The 23,736-nt window shown below is 30.4% G+C and overlaps 1 protein-coding gene across 3 annotated transcripts in view; it reads left to right on the plus strand.

Annotated features, from left to right (window-relative positions):
- The window catches only part of LOC148176236 (uncharacterized), a 124,387-nt gene that overhangs the window by 85,436 nt on the left and 15,215 nt on the right, over window positions 1–23,736 (plus strand). For 2 of the 3 annotated variants that reach the window (XM_088033676.1, XM_088033677.1), the window contains one exon: window positions 11,523–11,607. The gene's annotated coding sequence lies outside the window, so the exon portion shown is untranslated. Of the gene's footprint in view, window positions 1–9,036; window positions 9,327–11,522; window positions 11,608–23,736 lie in introns of those variants that run through there. The other variant, XM_088033678.1, reaches the window with a different exon arrangement.

The following is a 23,736-nucleotide window of genomic DNA, read 5'->3' on the forward strand; positions in this document are numbered from 1 at the left end:
CTTTAGTTCGAATTGATTGAGTTCAGTTGTTTCTAATTTAGACTATTTGATCATAATTGTGTAGTAAGTGCAAACTAGGCATAATTTAGTCTGACTTGAATACGTCTATCCAGTAATAAGACAATTTTATTAACTAAAATATAATTATTTAATTGACTAGTTCTGCTAGTATAAATGTTTAAATGTTAAATTTGAATGTTAAATTGGTCAAATTGGACTATAAATCCGAAACATTTGCTAATTTGTTACTAATTAGGTTTGGCGTTCTAATTAAATCTTACAATCTTGACTGATTCTCTAATGGAAAAGTTTCCGTAGTTAATGAATCAAAATTAGTCCAAGACATCACTTTAGTTCGAATTGATTGAGTTCAGTTGTTTCTAATTTAGACTATTTGATCACAATTATGCAGTTAGTGCAAATTTGGCATAATTTAGTCTGTCTTTAATACGTCTATCTAGTAATAAGACAATTAGTCGATTATTACGTATTATTTAATTAACTAATTAGTGATTATTTAATTCACTAGTTCTGCTAGTATAAATGTGCTTAAATGTTAAATTTATATGTTAAATTAAATACAATAATTAATTAAATTAAATAAAGTATTTAATTTAACATTAATTTTTAACATTTAATTAATTAATGTTTTTAATTTAACATGACGTGACACAATCAAACCGCTCTTACTATAATTATTTTCAAATGAAATTTCTAGTCTTCAATAAAAGCATAGATTTTAGGAAATGTGTGTCAAATCTCAGAAACAAATAATTTATGAAATATTAACAGAATTAAATAAAATGAGAGAGTTCATATTTGACCATAATTTTTATTACATTTATAAGATTATTTTAAAACTATCTTCTTCTTTAAATTTGTTAATTAATTAATCACAATCATGAAATGAATTAGTAACATAATTAAATTAATTTCGACTCAACGAGAATCAAATCACAGGAGAGTCGAGAAAATTAAATTAAGTTAATATTATCAATTTGACAGACGGGAACGGAAGTCAGGAACAATTATTGTTTTTAATTACAAAGTAAATGAGATAAGTTAATTTAGGATTAGATAATTGTCGAGGTGTGAAATTTTGGGTGTAGAATTATAAATTACAATGTACGACTGGAAAATTAGAATTTAGTTGTTGCACACATTTGTCCAAATTAGTGAAAACAGAAATCCATTATCGTTTTAAATTTGTAAGGCTTTATCGGATTACTCATAATTATTATCAAGGTTTCAAATTGCGTTTAGTTATTATATTACATTTTAATAATAATTACTGTCAAGTCATAATAAATTTATCACACAAGAATGTAGAACAGGCAATACTTAATGATAATGATAATAGTTATATTATATTATAATAGACCCATTAAATGGTAGTATAAAAAATTGGTAGTTAATCACACTTTGGTAGAATTAAATTAGCTTTTTAACCCCTTTCATAACTCAAAATATATTCTCATCTTTCACCCTTTCGACTTTCCGAAATAGCACCTTTCTTAAATCATCTCTAACCGGATTAAGCCATAAATTGTTTCCCGAAACATTTTTGCTCTCCTCCGAAAAATCGCACAAAAAGAAAGCAACCAACTCAATTTAGAAGTTAAACTCGCAGAGTTAATTACTCTCCACCTCTAATTGCCCTCACTTGCAATTTCCATATTCGCATTTCATGCATTCTTTGGCAGGATATCGTGAAATTCGACCGGAACAGATTGTGTGAGTTTACAGAAGGATCCCGAAGGATCTCGAGGTGAGTCTCGTCGAAAATTGTATCAATATTGATTATCTCGTTTTATACAGTCCAATTTGCTTCGGGTTAACACTTCAATGAATATTAATAGCCGAGTCGTAAAAGAAATTGGAATTTACGATTGCGACGATGGACGAGAAGAAAATTTTGAAGACGTTTCGACTATTCGCGGAGGTTTGGATATACCGGGTGCAAACATACAGTGCGGTTAAGGCTTTGACTTTAGTAAAAGGAAGGAAGTCTGATTAAGCTAGTTTTATCAATACAAAATTTTGACTTTGATTTTGAAATTTTTGGATTTCGAGTTCTTTAAAAAGATCTAAAGATTTTACTTTTAATTTAAAAATTGTGTACTTAATACACGCTTTTAGAGTAGTCGATTTTTACTTCATTACTTTAATTTTAAAACTGTCGAATTAACAGAATTAAATAGAACTTTTCGGATTTTTGACATCGTTTTATAAATGAAAGTTTTCAAAATCATAACTTTATGGTGTCAAATTTTGTGATTTAATGCACAAAAGACCGATTTACAGAAGCTAAATTATATCTGTAATTTCGATTAATGTTCTCGTTTTTCCGCCAATCAAATGTCGGCAATCGTTAAATTAGTGGCGAAATTAACTTAATTTCATAAAATTATTCTAGAAACCGGCTCTTAATGAACGCTTTTATTGTAATAAGTCTTCCAAATTTTAATACTTTAGATAAAACTGGCCGAGTTGTGAAATTGAAAACGAAATTTAGAATTTTGAGTTTGTCTCTACAATTCAGAAAATTTTTGTCGTGTGCTACAATTTTCTGGTTTTTTAGTTTTTAGAGTAGGAATTTTACCAAACTGCATTACGTTAACATTAAAACTGTGGGCGAAACTTTCTGATTCTGATAAAAATTTTGGCATAAATGGAAATTTCTAAAAAAATTACTTTTTGCTCTAAATTCATATTGTCTGGTCTGCTTGTAACTAATAAGACTACCAAACTTCATTACTTAGGCATGAAAAGTGTCATTGTTTTATAATTCTATAAGAAAATGAATGGAAATAAATTTTTAGTTTATTGCTATAAATAAAAATTTTTAAAATGCTTACTTCGTGTTGTAAAACTCAGTAATTTAGTGCACGTCATAAACGCCTGTAGAGAAGTGAATGTACCAAATTTTATTATTTTATCGTTAAAATTGTCAGAGTTGTGGAGTTTGTAAAAAAATTTGAATTTTGAATTTATTCCTACAAATCAAAAAATCCAAAATTCATACTTTGTTTTCTAAAATTTTGTAATTTATTTCTATCAATAAAAATTTTCAAAGTAATAATGATCGAATTTACAAAATTGAAAGAAATTTTTGGATTTTGAGTTCATCTTATCGCATTCTAAAATTGTCAAAAAATTTCTTTTTGTTCCAAAATTGTGTACTACATATAGAAGTACTCTTAGTGAAAGGCCTCTAAAAAGTTTGTCAAATTCCTTTACTTTAACTTTAAAACTGTCGAACTCACAAAATTGAATAGAACTTTTTGGATTTTTGAGTTCGTTTTGAACTGAAAATTTCTAAAATTGTAACTTTTTGTGTACAATTATGAATTTTTTGGAACACTCAAGAAACGCTTTTAAAGTACAAAAAATACACCAGTTTTCATTACTTTAACTATAACTGTACGAGTTTTGGAACTGAAAACGAAATTTTGAATTTTTGAATCTTTTCTTCGTGTTCTAAAATTCTCTAAATTAAATCTTAATTTTTTAAGTGGGAATTCTACCAAATATCATTACTAAAAATGATTTATGAAAATAAAATGTTTCGCCTACATTCTGTAAGTTAGGCTAAGTTAGCCTGTCATAAATGGAAAGCTCTAAAATAAGTATTTGTGTACCAAGGCCAAATAGTGTTTCTTTTTTGATCGAGCCTTTTTGTAATGGCCGAGGCGATAGCCGCAACACGTGATTGTTTGTTGCACTTTACAGCAGTTTGGCGATTTGATTTTACCCAAATAATTATAAAATTGAGGCGCTAGCCGAGGCCAGAAAGAAGGCGAGGGCAAAATGGCACTTTTTGGCGGTTATACACACAAAATTTTTTAGGCGACATCATTAAATTTACTAGTTAATTAATTTTTATTTATGATTTATTTATTTAATTATTTATAACAACTGAATAATTGGAAATATTTATGAATCCTTTAGAAAAGTTCATTTTTTTTTATTTACATTTGCAGTTTCGGCATGTGTAGCTTCACAATTTGTATGAATTAGGTTTGATGTGCTTTTTGATGTTGTTGCAGCAACACTGCTATCCATGTTCATGTTCAATAATTCAACACGTCTTTGTTGCACTTTACAGCAGTTTGGCGATTTGATTTTACCCAAATAATTATAAAATTGAGGGTAATATCGGTATCTTGATGTAATATGCAAAACTATGGATAGATGGCGCCACCATAGATCGGCCGAAAATGTTTGCGGCCAGAAAAGACTCACTTTTAGGTCGCTTTTAAGGCCTAAAAATTTCATTTTCAGTTTAAGTCGCCTAAAAAATTAATTTTTGCTCTAAATCCCTGAAATCGGGGCCACTTAGTAATCGACTTCTAAGTAACAAGTTTAATAAATTGCATTACTTTAGCATGAAAAGTGTCAAGAATTTTGAATTTTTTTTACAAATCAAAAATTCTAAAATTGTTTTGATTAAAAATTTTTAATTTAGTTTAATCAATGACAATTTCTAGTCTAGTAAGTGCTGTAAATAACATTAGTTTATTGTTAAAACTGTCGAATTTACAGGATTTTTTTATTTTGAGTTTGCTGGTTTTAATGATTAACGCCTCTAGACTAATAAGTAAGTAAGTTCAGGGATTTTTTTTGCTTTAACGTTCAAAGAATTGAATCGCATGACTTTTTGGTCCGAAAATTCTGTAATTTTAAGTAAATGTTTTTGAAGCAAATTCAATTATTTTAGCCGTTGGAGTTGCGGCATTTAATAAAGACTTTTAAATTTGAAGTTAATTGTAAATAAAAATTGAAAAATTCTTTTATTGTACTCGTATTCCAAAATTTTGAACTTTCGTGCACATTTGTGGTAATAAGAATATTATTTCTTTTGCGTCAATACTGCCGGAAATAGAAACGTAAATGGAAACTTCTTGATTTTATCATAATTGAAAAAAAAAATTGGTCCAAAATTTTGACATCCATTAGTAAAGACCTCAACAATAATAAATCGATAAACAATTATTTACATTCTAGCAACTGTAAGTAGGATTTTACGACTCGACGGCAATGTTTGCCGCTTGAGCCGAGGGTGAATACGGCGTGTGCTAGAGAGCCGCAAAATTTCTCACAGTGTTTTTTGACCGACAAACTATCTAAAACTGAATTAAAAATGTTGATCTGACACATCTGACAATTTTTTGACAACATCACTTGCAATTTATAAATCTTCTAATACATGGCGCCACTAGTACAATTAATTTTTATTTTCATTTTAAAGCTGGAAAATTAAAATATGTTTTTGCCGCCCTGCTGCAGTTTTTCCGCACTTTGTTGATACAAAGTTCACTAATATTCATTAACTATTCTTTAACAAAAACTTGGGAAAATGTTTGTGCGGTCTATATCAACATGTTTCCATCGGCTTGGAATTAGAGTCAATCAAGTCCGAAAAAACCTCATTTCCTACAAAAGGAGGTAATCTAATTGTCCCAAAACGTGCTCATGTCTGTTCCAAACTCTCACAACGTGATTAATGCACCATAATGTTTTTGCCTCGGTTAGTAATGTAGTTCAGGGGGTTCGACTAGATGATATCGATTCTCTTACACACTACACTTGCTTGCTTTAAAGGGATCCAAGTAATTCAATAACATTGAAGTAACTTGACTCGGCGTTGCCAGCAAAGGAAACATTCAGATTGATACCATGAGCAACAGAAAGCTTATTTCTTACCAAAAAAAAAAAGTGTCAGAGGCGTCAATAACAGGTTATAAGTGCGAGAGGTGTGGGTTTCTTAATCACTATCAGACTGACAAAGAAAATAGATATCCGTTAAATTGACTACAGATTGAGAATGACGGTAAATTAAATTAACGTTTAACGGGGAAAATCAAAGTCCGGGACGCTAAGTGACGTTATTAGGCTTTGGTGGCTCCGGAAACAGGAAATCATGACGGTAAATTTACTTTGAAAGTTTCTTTTTAAAACGGTAAAACGGTAATGAATGACAAAGACGTTATTTAACGTTGAAATAACATTACCTTTCATTAACTCCTGAAAATAACGTCAAATTATTTCATTTGAGCTAAACTCGCCGCTAATTTAACGTAACGTTCAAACTCTTTAAAAGTGTTGCGCTATACGACTAATTTTAACATATCTTGAGAATAAATAAACACGCCATTAACGACCAAAGATTCAAACTCTTTAAGATAATAAACAGTTCAAAACCGTTAAATTAATCATTAAAAAGACAGCCAGACGTTAAAATAATCCAAGTTAAGTTGCTTCCAGATAGAACTTACAAGTGCTCGCACGAATTGTAAGATGTACAGGAGACCTCGATGAGTTCGTTCGTTTCTCAAAAATTACAAATTAAGGAAAATTGAAATTTTGGAAACAAACTCAGATTTTGGAGACACTTCCGACAAATTTTGAATTAATATCACTTATTTTCGAACATTTTTTTTTTTAATTTTTAATTTATACAAACTAACTAGCTAACTTTAGTCCAAATCAGTACAATAAAAGTGTGTTACTAATTTTTTGACTTACGATTAATCGAAACTGTAAATTAATTTGGTTCACCATTGTCAACTAACAAGAATATAATTTTTGTTGTACATGATTGTGACTAATTAATTAATTGACTAATGAATTGTTGAATTAAGTATTTAAATTTTGTATTATTGACTAATTAGATAGGAAATTATGTAGTTTATATTGTTACTGTGACTTTTTAATTGAAATTAAACCTTTTTGGTTTTAGCCTAAATTAGTTTAATAATAGTTCACGTTTGCTTAATTGAATTCAATTTAGTCAACTAATACGACTGAACTGTTCATTGATTAATGCATCATTGCGCTTACTTAATACTTGAAATAATTTTTTTTTAAATTTTTCGATTTTTTTTTGGACTAATTTGCTTAAAATTAAATTAAACCTACCTTTTTCATCTGAGGAAATTAGTATAATTTAGCTCTATTTAATCAACAAGTTGCAATTTGGAGTTTAATGACGTGCTATTTTAATTGTGACTAATTAATTATTGGAAACCGTCTTTGTCACGTCTTATCATTTTACTTTGATTTACTTGATTGAGTTAGGAATTAGTATATTTAGACTAATTTTTAAGTCAATTCTAATTAAAAAATATATGAATGACTAATTTTTAATTTTATCATTTTAGAGAGATACTTTTATTAATTCTGCATACGATTAGCTCAATAATTGAATTGGATTTACTATTAAATAATATTAATATTAATTCACCAACTTAAATTAATTAATTTGGAAAATTAAGTTTATTTCAGGCTTTTCTACATTTTAGTATATGTACTCTGAGATTTGTTTAATTTAGTGACGCTTACTAAGTACAAATTAAGAAATTATGTATAATTATTATATACCTATTATTATTTAGTACACTATTAGAATTGAGTAATTTTATTTAATTTTTAGGACGAGTAAAAGTTTGAGCTTGCATATTAATTGCGAACTGTTTTAATTGTGACTAATTAATATTAGTGACTGACTTTGTCTCGAGCCGAAAAACACACATTTACTAATTTCTGATTACAATTAATTAGTCAAATGTCAAATCAAGTTTTCCTAGTCTTGTAACGTCTAATTCCAATTTAGTCATGAATTAGTATCTGCAGTATAAGTTTTAACTTTTATTGATTTTTCTAATTGGTTCATTTTAGTGTTTGTTGTTCAGAATTTTTGTTCATACAATTAATTCCGAATAGTTTTCCTATTTAGTTCAGTCTATGCTATCTTTGGAGCCCATGCTAGTTTAATTTTTTCAGAATTAGTCAATTTTCCATAAATAAGTCAAAGCTGGAGTCAGACGAATCAAACTTCAAACTTGTGTACTAAATTACAGAATTTTAGACAAAAAAGTCATTTTTTTATTTTTAGGTCGAATTAAAGTTTGAATTTGCCTATTAATTACATTGTGATTAAGTAGTATTGATGACTGACTTTGTCTCTAGCCAAAAAACTAACATTTACTAATTTAAAATTATTTATAATTATAATTAATAATTTATAATTAATAATTTATAATTAATTAGTCAAAAGTTAATGTTAAATCAAGTTTCCTAGTCTGGTAACTTATAATTCCAATTTAGTCATGAATTAGTATCTGCAGTATAAGTTTTAACTTTTATTGATTTTCTGATTGGTCTATCTTAGTAATTGTTGCCCAGAATTTTTGTTCATATAATTAATCCACATCAATTTTTCTATTTAGTTCAATCTATGCTTATTTGGGACCCAAGTTAGCCTAATTTCATCAGAATTCGCCACAAATTAGTCAAAACTGGAATCAAACGAATTAATCAAAGTTGAATTTATGACTAATTGTAAGTAATCATTTTGATAGAAATTTAATTTAAATGTCAATTAATTAGACTAATTATTTTGTTCTTGTCTGATTTCACTAATTAGCAAATACGAAAATATAAATTTAATTTCTCACACGAGCTTTCCGAAGCATCTTCTCAATCCTCACAATAAATCGGATTGCGTTCGCAAAGCTAAAAAGTTCTCTACAAAGTTCCCGCCGCTTTTATAACCACATTACGGGGAATAAAAACGCAATCATAAAAATTAGCAAAAAGCTGCTTTATCCGTATTATGAAAGCTCAATAAACTACAGCAGGAATCATATTTTAGTTGCATACCAATAATTAATTAAAGCACTGACCCACATACACACTGCTGGACTAACGCGGCATTTGAAATAAAAAATTACAGTTGGCAGCCCTGACAGTTTAAAGGCGATTTATGCACCTGCAGCTGTTTATCTTTTCCAGTTTCTCTTCAGAATTACGCAACGCGACTTTCGCGTCTTAATTAATTTATTTTTGCAGGGATCCTTTCAATTAATTCCGATTTATCGATCCCTCCGATTTTTTATCTCCCGAATAAAGTAATTATTGTGTGACGGCTCTTTCGTGTTTTAAAATTGGATCGTCTTTGCGATCGATCGTTGCCTTGGAAAGAATTATCTAGATGTTGTGCAGAATTAATTGTTTATGTTGCGGTGACCTCGTTACCGAGAATGCGATTGCAACATTGACATTGTATTGTCTGAAGTTGGCGCATGCAGATGATCACATTCAAGCCACTAGTTGATTTTTTTCGGTTGTTTGTTCGCGCGGTGTTATTTGTGAAAAGTGACAGTTTAGAAGTGAAACAAATCGATCTGTCGCTGAAAATAACAGAAAGATGGCGATAAACAAAATTTGCGCAGTTGGGAGGTGTTTAAAATGGCGTTTTGTCATTCGTCAAAGTGACAGATGGGTGTTATTCGTCTGTTTTTTCATCACTTACATTATCTGAGGTGCGAGGGATAAAAACGGGTCACGTATTTATGCAGGGCCGGTGAGACGAATTAGTAGAATTAGTTTGAATTAGTATTTAAATTAGTAAACAGGACTTTATTTGACTAACTACCAATGTAGTTACAAGCCAAATTAAATATGTATTGGTTTTGCGCCAATCAAATATTGGCGATTGACAAATTACTTGCGAGTTGTAACTTGGTTTCAATTAAATTAAATTGAATCAATTGTATAAAATTTGTCTGAGAATGATCAATTAAATAATTACATATTATAGTTCAATTTAGTTTTGAATGACTTATTTTTACTAAATTTTACTAATTATAATTCTAAATTTGTAATTAAATTGTAATTATTAATTTATTTAAGGTATGTAGCGGGCAAATATTTTAGTTTGCATTTCTGTCATCTGTTAGTTGTGTTACTATAATTAGTAATTAGTAGAAATTTGATTTTTATGTGGCAAGAACTCTACCAAGTGTTACCAATTTGGATTAGCTTATTTTCATTTGATTTATGGTTTTGTAGTTTTTTTTCTCGTACTAAGTTTTACTAATTTAAATTATTAGGTTATTCAATTGCTAATTATTTGAAACTTCAACAATTTATTTACAGAATAATAATATTTTGTTTCTATAATCAGTATTGTGAGGGAAAATAATAAATAAGGATCAAATTAATGCTAAATACAATTTTACTACTTAATTATATTCAGTAATATATTATAGAATAAAAACACATTTTGTTTATTTTTTTTTAAATTGAAACAACTGACTGTTTTCCCACTATTTTGGAGAAATTGAAGAAGTCATTCGGGCTAGATCAAAAGTACTATGTTAAGTAAGAAATTTAAGCAGCAAGTTGAACAATTTTTAGCAATTTTGATTTTTAGAACAGTCAAAAATTACAACAATTTCCAACTGTTTTCTGTTTAAGAGTTTTAGCTCTTCAGCATTGAAATTTGGAGACGTTTCTACTCGGGGTCAATTTAATAGCTGCGCTAAAAGACAAAATTCTAGAGCGAAAAATGCCTTATATCTGAGGAGTTATTTTTCAAAACTCAATAAATCTAATTTTGACTGACAGTGGGTGTGATGTAAATTTGAGACTATTTTGGGTAAATCTAACAATGTGTATATTTTATTCAGTGAAAAACCTCTTGCTAAAACATTGTGTTACCTTCTTATAAAATAGTTCAAGTAAATTTGAAAAAAATTAAACAAATTATCGTTTTTTCTAAACCCTTATAAAAATTTATGTAATGGATTTATTGAGTTATGAAAAATAGCTTTTTAACTTGAAAATCTTATAGCAATGTAATGAAAAACTAAATCTTTGGGAAATATTTTCAAAAATTGAAAGTGAAAACATTAATTTCTGTCAAATATCGTAAAAAAAAACAATTGACAATTAACATTGTGTTGAATTGATTAGACTTTTTGTACACATAACCTCAAACGGATGTAAATGTCGGCTGCCAAAATCACATTGACAGTCACGGTCTACTTGATTCTTACTAAATGATCACCCGGTTTTAGTTACATGACTTTTTTCCAAAGCCAATTGCGACTAGAAATTTTAGGGATCACCCGATAGAAACGTCAAATGAAATTGATCAGAGTAAATAAGAAAACATGTTCACAACTCTAATGAATAATTAGTAAATATAACCAAACTATAGTGAATATTGCATAATGAAGAAATACTAATTACCAATTAAGTTGATTGCGTACGGAAAATAATCCAATTACAAAATATGGAACTGGATGCATTCTTCTTCTTCCACATCCTTGATTCGATGCACGCTATTGCAATAGCATACGTGTTTAGATTCTCTATGCATGCATCACAAGGTCGATCCATGAATTATTGAAAAACGTTATTTATACGTTTTCACAGTGTAAAAGTTCGAAATGGAAAATTCAAAGCGTTAATTTGCATCTTTTAATTCTTTTGGAAGAAAATTTTCTTGTCGTAACAAAAAAACGGTAGGCCATGACTGGTTCAAAAGTTAGTAGTTAGTAAAAGTTAGTAACAATGGAATTGAATGACACATAACCCCAAAATGTCAAAATCTCGTACTAAGTCATGGCCTGTCTGATAAAAGGCATGTTTTCGTAACGTATGTCGTAAAGTTTATGTTGATGTCACTTAACCTCAAAAATTTGGTGTTAATTTCCCGTTTTTGGTTTCAGGATGACTTCGAGCTTCTCGAAAATGCCGGCCCTGTGCTGGCTGCTCGTAACAGCCGGCTAACCCGTCGCCTTTTCCTTCAATAAGGTAAGCCGCCCATGTCTTACCATCAGCCACCTTCTTCGTTGAATTGGCGTCAACAAAGCCGCAACAAGATTGATTAATAGACCCGGACATGTTCAAACTGTAATCGTAAATTGACGTCGTGTGATTCCATGAAACCCATCGCATTCCCGACGACCTGTTTTCAAAGGACGCCATTATCGACCGTGCCGACCTCAATCGGTTATTGTTGTTGTCTTGGCTTTGTTCGCACAATCGATGATCGCTCTCATCGGTTTATTGTTTATGACGATGTAAAGTGGAGGCGATTGCTCCGATTTGGGGGAGAAAGGGAACTTTATGGGGAATAAAACGGATTAAAAGAGCGCGGAGGCAAGGGGTGGTTTGTATACGGCGTAATTGCATTGTGTTACGGTGGGTTTAATTGCGATAAGATTGGACGTTTTTTGGTACTAATATGCACAATTGGGTTTCCGGGGAATTAAGATGTAAATAAGAGGGCTAATCCGGACCTGTCGCCATCAGTTGTTATTACGTGCGAGCTCGATCTGTATCGTGTGATCCTTAAATTTACATTTGCAGTTGGCTCCGAGGAAAAATGCCATGTCGTAACTAACATCATCGCAGGACCTTTCACGTTTTTTACTGTTTTTGCTTTGAATGGAAATTTAATGAATCATTTCAAGTTGGCAATTCTGTCTGTCATTTATTATATGCGATTACTACAAAAAGAACGCATATTTCATGAATAATGACTTCTCTAATTGAACAGTCGATAAGTAGGTATGTAAAAATGAAACAATTAGGTATGAGTAAGTGCTGTATATCAAGTGTGACTAATTAATTAGTTTTTTATCGAATTATTAATAGTTGACTCTTCATGCAGGGCCTACTCAATTAATTTTACGCAAACAGGCATTTCTAACTTTATCAAGGTACGAGAACCGAACCTTATATAGGGTGGTCCAAGATGAGCTTATTCGACTTTATATTTTTTATCATAGATCAAAATCGAAGCATGCTTTGAAAAACTGACAATACATAAAAACACAAAATTAATTTTTACGTTATTCTATGATAAAACAGTAATTTTACGTTAAAATAATCGAAATTTAATTGCCTACAAATCACAGCCTGTCTATTATTTTCCAATAAAAGTGGCGGTTTTGAATAAACCAACCTTAACTCATCTTGGAAACGTAATTTGACTTTACACGTTTACGAAAATTATAAATTATTTTTCTTTGTTGTGTAATGTTTTGTTTTTGAAAAATCAAGATTTCTCTAAAATGGTACAATTTAGGTATAACACATTATTTACAAATAATAAACATTTCATTTGATTCGTCTCATCCTCTTACTTTTGTCTCCAAAATTTCAAATTTTCATCATTTGGAGTTTTTGCGAAGTATGTCAAGTAAGTTGCATAGAGGTCGGCACCGCGATTCTAGACCCTCACAACCTGTCTAGATCATTATGTTTAGTATATTTTAGTGTTTACTGTGAGGTGTGAAAATTGTACTAATTAATTCACACGCAGTGACTAATTATGATCTAGTAACAATTAGCGTTATATACTTCTATAAAAATAATCCACCAAAACTGTGTTATCCAAGTGGTTAATAATACTTAGTGCTTCTTGCTATAATAGAAGATGGAACTTACCAACGAAATTATAATTTATTAGTAAGTATTATTTGTTTCCGACATTTTATCTCTTTACATTATTATTATATTATGACTTCACGTTTAATTATAACTTTATGGTGGCTAGACTAGGATTATACTTTGGAAACAAATGAATTTAAAAGTTAATGCGCTAACTCTCATTATTTAGTATTTGTTTTAATTATACTAATTAAGGGTAAGGAAATATTTTAAATTAAAATTATTCCACAATTAAAAAGAAAAATATTAATTACATTTTGGTTGAAGGAGTATTTATTATTAGATACATTTTATAATTATTAAAACTAGAAGAACTAGTTGTAGAAAATTAAATTTATGACTTAAAATTAATTTTCAAAGTTGACTAATTTAAAGAAGTTAGAATTTCAAATTTGCATATAGGGAATAAATTAATTGAAACGTGAAACTTACTACGGAAACTTGATAGTTTTTGTAATATTTACAAATACAATGTGTAATGTAATATATGACTTATTAATAGGATATTACTAAGCTCGCTACTCTTATTGTTCAAATTTTTTTAATATCATTTAATGCGAACAGCTTAATTCAGTAATAAATTAATTTATGGATCATTTTATCAAAAAAACAGTTTCAAAAGAGTATCACATTTTACTATACAGGGTCCGGCAACACTTGTGTCCACCCCCAAAATCGTCTTTAATTTTAACGAGAAAATTTTGAAAATTTGCATACGCTCACAGTTGACAAAGCTCTAGAAGCTAACGCAAAAATTTGTTTTTTATCACTCATAGTTTTGGCGTCGCGACGCCTTAAAAATCTAATTTTTAGGTAATTGTGAGGTCTTGTGATATCAACCCCTAATTTAATTTTTTTTCAATATAAATGTTTTAAAAATATCTCAGTTGTTATTTTAAATTTTATGCAAATTGTCTTCAAAATTTGAGAAAAAAATGCTGTTTTATCAAGTTAGTTTCCAATTTCATTACGTCAAAATTGGGAACTACGTTTACACCGGTCTGTCAACATCTTGTGTCACAAATGACATCTATCCTTTGGCTCGCTTTAGATTGTAACAAAAGTCTTACTTGGTGAAATTGTGGCTTTTTTCAATGTTAATTAATGATTTCTGGTGTCCATAAAGTGCAACATGCCCGTGTTAATCAAAATTAACTTTTATAAGAGTGAATGAAGTGACTTGTGAAATTTTGGTGTAAACGTAGTTTGCCGCTGCGCTGTCATAATTTTGAAAACTAACTTGATAAAACAGCGTTTTTTCGCAAATTTTAAACACAATTTGCATTAGATTTAAAATAAAAACTCAGATGTTTCTATTACAGTTATGTTGAAAAAAAATTGAATTCTCGAATATTTCCGCAAAAACTCAAAAATTGCTAAAAATTATACTTCTTAGGCGTCGCGACGCCAACCAAACCGTGATAAAAAATAAATTTTTGCGTCAGCTTCTAGAGCTTTGTCAACTATGAGCGTACCCAAATTTTCAAAATTGTAACTTTAAAATTAAAGACGATTTTGGGGGTGGACACAAGTGTTGCCGGACCCTGTATAAACATTATCATTATTGCGGCTTCTTACTTTTAGAAGTTAAGAAAACGAAGTTGTATATCGGTAATCAGTAAATACACATGGTAATTTTACTACGAAACCTTGACACAATTTTGGGAAATTTTGATAATACAACAAGCACTAAAAAATGTAATTCTTTAGTTTAATGTGTGACTAATGACATAATGTGATTTTACTAATTTTTACTATTTTAAATTATTTCGTGTACTCTGGTTTATCCACATTGTATTCAATACCTTTTAAAGAAGATTAATATCAATTAAATCAGTCGAGGTTATAATTGTGATTAATTACTTAAAATTAAAAATTATTTTGTACGTATATAAGTAGGTACCTAATAAGGAAAAATGTAAGAAATTAATTATTGATCCAGTTTTTGGAATATTTAGTAATGCAATAAACAAATTATTAATTTATTTATTGCAATGCGTGTAATTAATTGTATTGACTTTTACTAATTTTTGTTATTATTCTAACTTAATTATTACTAATTTTTATTGTCGTGTATTTACCCATATCGTCACCAACAGCTTTGAAGTTAGAAAACTTAATTACAATTTAGGTTCAGTTAAGTAGTTAATGTAATAGAATTTACGTTTTTGGGTTTCCGTTAATAAAGTTTTTACAGAATTTTGAGATAAATTAAAATTTACAATACATCAATTTAAATAGGAATAAAACTTGAATTAATATTTTTTTATTGAATTTACATGCATATTATAATTCAAAATGAACGAACTAGTTTTAGTAAACTAAACTTGTTAATTATGCTGAAAAATGAGAAATAATAAATTAACTGATTTAATTACTTTTGTAAATAATTAAACTTAAATATTACCAAATAAAACATATTTTACTAAACTAGTTTATCAAAGTGAGAACAACAAATTTTCTTGTAGATAATTAGTAAGAACGTGAGAATTTTAATAAGAAAAGTTAATTCAGTTTTTGGGAAATTGTAAATAAATTAGTACCTCCAATTATTTATGGAAATGTGTGACTAATTAATTTTACTAATTTTTGCATTCTTATTTTCTTATTCTAATTTATTTTTTGCTAAATTTAACACATTGCAACCAAGAATTTTGAAATTAAAAATATTTTTTTTATTTAAAGTTTAATTAGGCGATTAATTAAGTATTATTGAGATTAAGGCGTATATTTTTTGTTTTTTTAATTAAATTTTTACACAGATCTAAAAATTATTATTATTAATTAATTGATAGAATGTTTGTTAGCTGACATTATAATCAGCACTATAAGAACTAGTAAACTAAATTTATTAATTAAGAATTCTGAATGACTAATTAATTAACTGGTTTTATTATTATTTTATATAGTATTTTGAGATTAAATAAGTACCAAACTACCAAATTGGTCACATTTTACTAAATAATTATTGTGACTAATTAATTAATAAAAACTAATTTACTCGTTAGTAATTAGTGGAAATGTAAAATATCTATACGAAAGCTTGCTGGAAAACTTCAAGGACATACTCTAAATTAATTAGTATATAATTGTAGACTTTGACTGTTTAATTGGATTTTACCAATTTTTCTTTAATTTATTTATAAAAACCAATTTGTACAACGTGTTATTGGCGAATGGGAAAAATTTGCTTCATGTTAAACCTTGAAAATCCTAGGGTTGCGGAATGAAAAAGGATCTAAAATCATAAATATGCAAGCAATATGAAACTAAATTAAAAAACTGCCAACCGAATTCCTGAAAAATCAACAAACTGAAAAAAATCACTTCATAAAAGCGTCTCGACGCCTCATAAGATTTAACACAGTAATGAATGAAACCGAGGCAACTTCACGCGTATTAATTAAGGAGTGTAACATATTCGAGAGCGTCTCGACTTATTTAGCTAACAAGTTTAGATTATGTCGAGGGCGAGCTTAAAATGGAGCTACAAACGAAACGATTAAGAGGTGTTAATCACGTGATTTTTATACCATCCGAAATGATTTTTTATTGCCAACTTCACATGAATGGCAACGATAAAACGTTACTACAAAGGGCTGTCCTTCAATTTCTTTGATCACAACATGAAAGTGACATGACTGTATTTTTTCCTGTACTGTTTTTGGGGTACCCCAGCGCTCTTTAATGGTCCCGATTTTTTCCTCAACCGGTAAGTTCTCGTGTTTCCACCGTTCGTGATAAATTTGTTTACCGTAGCTACCGAGATATGCCGCTATCTAATCTGTATTTACCACTTCGACTTGTGCAATTGTGTGTTTGAAGTGTAGACGATGACACCGATTCGCGGCCATGAACTTGCGGAATTTCATGGACACACCGCCAGTAAATTATCTAATAACGCTCGTTGTTCCCCGTCGATTTTTTGTCGTTTTTCTCCCCTTTGTGCAGCATACGTCGCCTTTTTCCCTTTTAATAACGTTGCATTTGGACGCCGCCCCCGGAACGTTTAATTAATAGTAGGCACGAAACAGCTAAATAATGTACAGCATCTCCGCCTCCGTGAGGTTCGCACTTGACAACCCTCACTGTTACTTTGAAATTGGTTGAATTTTTCTCATCCCCTACAAGTTACCCTTGTTCTTTCGTTTGGTCGATGAAACACTGCGTCATAACTTTTCCGTTTATCTTGCTAAAACTGAAAGTGACTGAAGGAGAAATGAGCGAAACATGTTTCGATTCGGCGCTAATGGAAGGACAAAGTGCCAAGTTGCGACAGGAGCAAAATGAAGCAATTAAGAGGAGTGGTTGTTTTAAAATGACGGAGGGATGACGGCGCTTTAAGGGCACACTTCAGGGGTTTTTTACTTTCTAGAAGTCTGTTGCTTTTCCCATTTTATTGTTTTTATAACCATTACAGCGACATATTTCTTCTGGTTTTTTACTTGGATGAAGAAGCTGCCATAAGAACAATTGAATAACAGTTAACTTAAATTTAAGTGAGGGAGCTAGCAATTTTCCGGCCTGGAGCGGTGGCCAGCTGGCAACTTCTCAGCCCACGGACGGGGAAAATATGGACGTGAAGAAGAAGAAACGAAGATAATTGCTTCTAATGGAGTTGAAAACAACTAGAAAACACGTTAAAAAAACGAAAGAAGCAGTATATGAAAACATTAGAGAAAAAGAAGACATGTGAAATGTGAAATTTGCTTCTGAAGAATTTGCCTAAAGAGAATCGAGTAAACAAAGAAGAATAATAAAAGAAAATAGTGAGCTAAAAGTGAATTATTAAAGGTGACAATATTGAAGTTTTGCAAGCAAGATTTTGGCTTAAGTAGAAAAAAACTGGAGTGAAGAAGAAGATCCATCACTGAGATGTTTAAAAACAAAGAAGGAAAAGGCAATTCTTTAAATTAAAGTTTATTCAAATTAAATTTTAAATGAAGAAACCAAAAAACAACTGATGAAGAAATGAGTATCTACAAGAAGAAGGTCATAGAAATGAAGAAACAAGGCAATGAACAGTTAGAATGAAATGGTCATCTTGGTGAAAATGAAGAAACGAAAATGACGTTAGTGAAGCAATATCACAAAGAAAAATTTTGAGCGCATGAGAAAGAAACACGAAGAAACAGTTAAAAATGGAGATTGCTTATGAAAGAAACCCACCAAATTGGAATGAAGATGAACAGATTTTGTAGTACCTGAAGTTTGGTGATAAATGAAAAGAAAACGAGGATTTTGCTTCTGATCAAAAAGAGGAATGGTGAAATTTTTACGGAAACTAAAGAAACGAGCAGTAAAGAACTGTCACCTGCTGTGAAAAAAAGAGGACAGGTGCGGTTTTTTATTAAATAAAGAAGAGATACGAAAAAAAGCTCAACAAAGTTAAAATGAAGAAACCAAGAAAATGACAATTCTTGGCAGCACAGAAACGATGTCATAAAAAGGAACAGAGGGGGAAAAAGAGAATGAAAATTTAGCAGAGAAGACGAGGAAGGAGAAAAAAAAATTGCTTGTATGGATTATGGTTTAAATACAAAAATGAAGAAACTAAACAAGCAAAAATTAAGAATAAAAAAGAAGAAGAAATTGGAATAGTATCGATATTAAGGCGCCAAAAGCAATAAGGATACTAAAGCAAACATTGAAGATAAACGAATACAAAAATATTGTAGATTTCTCGTCAAAAAGCAAATATTTATGAGGAGAAATTGATCGCTTTTTTTGCCTTTATTGGGGAATAAGATCGGGAAAAACGAGAAGAAGAGAGAATCACGAACAAAGAACAAGAACGCCAAAATCTGGGAATGTGAAGATAAATGAGGAGGAGGATCAAAATTGATGAACATGCAAATCGATTGAAGAAAAATTAAGACTGAGTAAGCATGCAAAATTGAAAGATAGATGAAATAAGATGGCCATTTTGTTTAAAAATACAATGATCATAAAATTGAAGCGAAATTAAACAAAAAGCCAAAGGAACAAAAGTAAAACTCTTCAGAGTGTTGTAAGAAATGAAGAAAGACACAAAGATATAGAGAAAAACAAGAAATGAACATTAACTCTAGAATTAGATCAATTCTGAAGAACAGGAAAAATAATGAAGAAACAAAACAAGTAAAGTATGCAGAATTAGAAGAAAATGACAATCTTCGTATAAATGAAGAAACAAAAATGGTGTTCAAATTACCAAACAATGAAATGAGACTAATATTAAAAATAAAAAATAAAATAAGAGTAACATACTGAAGATGAAGAAGACAAACATGTCTCTACTACTTCGTTTTTGCAAAAACAACAAGAATTAGGAATATAAAAACTAAAAATATGAAGATGAATAAAAACAACGAGGATCAAAATTGATGAACATACGAAGTATGATGAAGACTGATTGAGGTTGTAAAATGGAAGAAAGAAGAAAGGAGATAAAGGATTTATGTAAAGATAATAAGAACGTTGTGAATACGTTAAAAATTAAGCGAAGGGAAATGAAAAGCCAATAAGGAACTACATAAATATAAAAAAGTGTTCGCACTTTCTACATTGTTTTAATAAATGGAGAAAAGACAGAAGATTAAGACAAAACAAGAAATGAACATGCTTGTGTCTTTAAGTTTCTATTAGCGATTAACACGAAAAATAGACTGGAAATTGAATGAATAAAAAAAAGAATGCAGAAGTGGAAGAGAACGCCAATCCTCGTATAAATGAAGATGGTGAAGAAAATAGTAAACAATCAAGTGAAGAAAATATTGAAAATAAAATAAGAGGAACATACTGAATATGAAGAAGACAAACATGTCTTCTTCACTAGACTAATCATGTTTTTGTAACAACATGAAGAATATTCGTGAAAAAGCTGGAAATCTGGAGTTGAATTAAAAGAAGACAATGAAAAGGAGAAGGATCAATGACGACAAACATTTAAGTCGGTTGTAGAAAGATGAAAAGTGATTGAGAATGACAAAATGGAAGAAAGAAGAAAAGTTTTTGGTTTTGTGTGAAAACGATAAAAATGAAGCGAATGGAAACGAAAATTAAAAATTATACTAGAAGTATAATTGAAGAAAATTGAAGATAGAAAAGTGGCTCATATGAAGAAATGCCAACGAAAAAAATCATGAAAAAATAGATTCGCAAAAACGAAAAGAAAAATAACCAAGAAAACTAGGAAAGCGATTGAAGAAAATTGACATAATGATCACTTGACTAATTACGTTTTTTGAAGAGGAGGAAGAAAAGTATCAAAAGCTGGACATTTGAAAATAAATATGAAAATGCGACAAAGAGGAAGAAAATCAAACTTAATGAATATACAAATCGACTTAAATGTTTATCGTCATTGATCCTCCTCCTTTTCATTGTCTTCTTTTAATTCAACTCCAGATTTCCAGCTTTTTTCACGAATATTCTTCTTGTTCTTCCAAAAACGTGATCGGTCTAGTGAAGAAGATAAACATGTTTCCTTGAAAATTGAAGATAGAAAAGTGACTCATATGAAGAAACGGCAACGGAAAAAAATCATGAAAAAATAGATTCGCAAAAACGAAAAGAAGAGTAACCAAAAAAACTAGGAAAGCGATTGAAGAAGATTGACATAATGATCACTTGACTAATTACGTTTTTGAAGAGCAGGAAGAAGAGTATCAAAAGCTGGACATTTGAATATAAACATGAAAATGCGACAAAGAGGAAGAAAATCAAACTTAATGAATATACAAATCGAGTGAAAAAAGGTGAAGAATGAGTGAGAATGCAAAATGGAAGAAAGAAGAAAAGAAGCCTGAATGTAGAAAAAATGGATTTCCTCATGTTAACCTCAAGTTTGAGATGGATAGACCGGGCTACCAACCAAAAAATTCGAAAAAATGAAAATTTATTGTTATCAATTTTTCTTCTTATCGTTCATCTCAAGCCACCAATTCACACGCTACTCCGCCTCTGTTTCGTGCTTGAAATGAGTATAAAGTTAATTGTCGTTTAATATAGCTTGGAACTTTTCTAATGGACTATAATCGTTTCGGTTCCCTTTGTACCGTTGGTAATTGGGTCTTTAAAAAAGCAAAAGGTGTACACTGATTACTAAATCAACGGGGAAACGAGGTAATTGGAGGGATTTATGAGCTGGGAATGAGTGGGCGAGATTCGATAAAAATATTCCGTTAACAGTAACGATTACCGTCCACGATCACGAAATTACCACCATTGGCGACATCTGTCAACTTCCAATTTCATGTTACTCTCTTTGAATTTCCCACAAAAGCTCGAGAAGCTGCTCCAAATTCAATAAACTTCTCAACTTCAGTTTCCGTAATCTGAACCGGCAGTCACGCGATCATTCCATACTTCCAACGGAACACAAAACTCAGTTTCCATATTTTATAAAACGTGTAATAATTAAACGGGGGAGATGGCGGTTTTTCGAATCGATAATTTCGACACAGAGGGGTATTGAGGAATGTTTGCTCCCCCATATGTGCAACCAGTCCGCCACTATCTCCAGTGAATCAATAAAAGGAACGGGCTGTAAAGAGCGGCCATAACAATATCGAAGAGCGTGCCGACGAATGACCCAGATTCCGGAACACAAACTCTGATGCGAACTTGATCTTTGGCGCTCCAGATACCACCCAAGATATAAATAACCTGACTTAACCTAGCTGCACAAATGCATCCAATTAACGGCGTTCAGCGGTGCGTGATGTCGTTTTGGGATTGTGGAGGATTTCATCAAGAAGTCGCTGGAGTTAGACAAAGCCGGGGGTGGTGTAATGGCGGGATTTTTTCAGATTAGAGAGAGGTGCGTCTAGACCGACCAATTTTCATAGTTTGACTTCTTGGTTTGTGCCACAACAAATCTAGTCGTGGAAAATGACAGGATTATAATTGTTAGATTCTAATTTATTAGTTGTCTCTTCAATTTTCACATAGTAGCTTCAAAATATTGGAAGGCACAGTCAAACAATACTAGTGCTAGAAAATGACAGAATGGAAATAACTGTCAGATTTTAAGACATAAAATTGACTTTTTTTCTAAAGGCGGTTTGACACGATCACATTTTTTTTAAATTTTGGTTTGCGTGTTTATAAATGTTTCTAGCATCAAAGGTGGTGATGAAATGTCAAAGAAATTTGCCGCTCATTACAAATGTGGGTTTCGATTTTTTAACTGACAGTTTCAGTTAACCTCAAACATGGAGCAAAGTAAATTTTGAGAAATAAACTGTTCTAGTTGTGGTTTAAAACCTGAAAATCTAACACTTGGACACAAAACTGTAACTGAAACGTCATGAATGTATGTTACATTATAAATAATTTTCAAGATAGTTATATTCACCATAAAAACAAAGCGGTAAAATAGTACACGGCAGGAATTCCAGAGCCACCTTTGATGCTAGAAACATTTATAAACACCTTGTATTTATTTTCAAACAAATATTCTCGTGACAAACAGCGAAATTGGAAAAAATATTTTTGCAAAAATATTTGCGAAAAAATTTGAAAACATTTTCTAAAAATTCACAATTCTGCGCAGTAATAATGCGCCAAGTGAAGAGAATAAACCCCCAAACTGATTTTGGAGGTTTTAGCAAACAGGAAACATTTTTCTGCATTAATTTTGTGGGAAATCTTGCACGTCAATTTGACAGAAAAATTGTCAAATTTTTATTCGTAAAAAATTGAGAAAAAATGTGATCGTGTCAAACCGCCTTAAGATAGGTTTAATATGTCATTAGAATGCTAAACATAGAATTAAAAAATGTTCAATCTACAAAAGTAAGTAAAAAGTAGAAAATGACAGGAAAATTATTCTCGCTGTCTAAGTAGCAGACTTAACTGGATACTCAATTTCTCAAATAATGGCATCGAAGTGTCACTAGAATGCTATTAAATAAAAAATTCCTCAATCAACAAAACTAGTCCTAGAAACTGACAGGATAATTCTCACAGTCTAAGTTACAGACCAGACTCAATTTAGCATTGATTAAAGTGTCACTTAAAGGTTAAAGATCAAATTAGAAAATAGTTAATTAACAAAAGTCGTTAAAGAAAATTACAGGATAATGATTCTTACAGTCTAAGTTATAGATTTAGCTACTCAATTTTTCAATACTAGCGTCAACGATTTACTTGAATGCCAAAGATTGAATTCAAAAATGTCCAATTAACAAAAATAGTCCTAGAAAATGATAGGACATTTTCACAGTCAAGTTACACATTTAACTAATTAATTTTCTAACAATAGCGTCAATGTGTTTCTAGAATGCGAAAGATCGCTTTAAAAAATCCTCCATTAACAAAAGTAGTCGTAGAAAATGACAGGATAATAATTCTCACAGTCTAAGTTACATGTTTAACTATGTGTGTACTTAAATTTTTAAATAATTGCGTCAGAGTTTTACTAGAACGTTTAAGATCAGTTTAAAAAATGCCGAATCAATAAAAGTACTCATAGAAAATGACAGAAAGTAATCTCACAGT

Source organism: Gnatocerus cornutus, chromosome 4 (genome assembly GCF_029298725.1).
Source record: "Gnatocerus cornutus isolate USDA-ARS CGAHR chromosome 4, icGnaCorn1.1, whole genome shotgun sequence".
In the NCBI taxonomy this organism is placed as follows: domain Eukaryota; kingdom Metazoa; phylum Arthropoda; class Insecta; order Coleoptera; family Tenebrionidae; genus Gnatocerus; species Gnatocerus cornutus.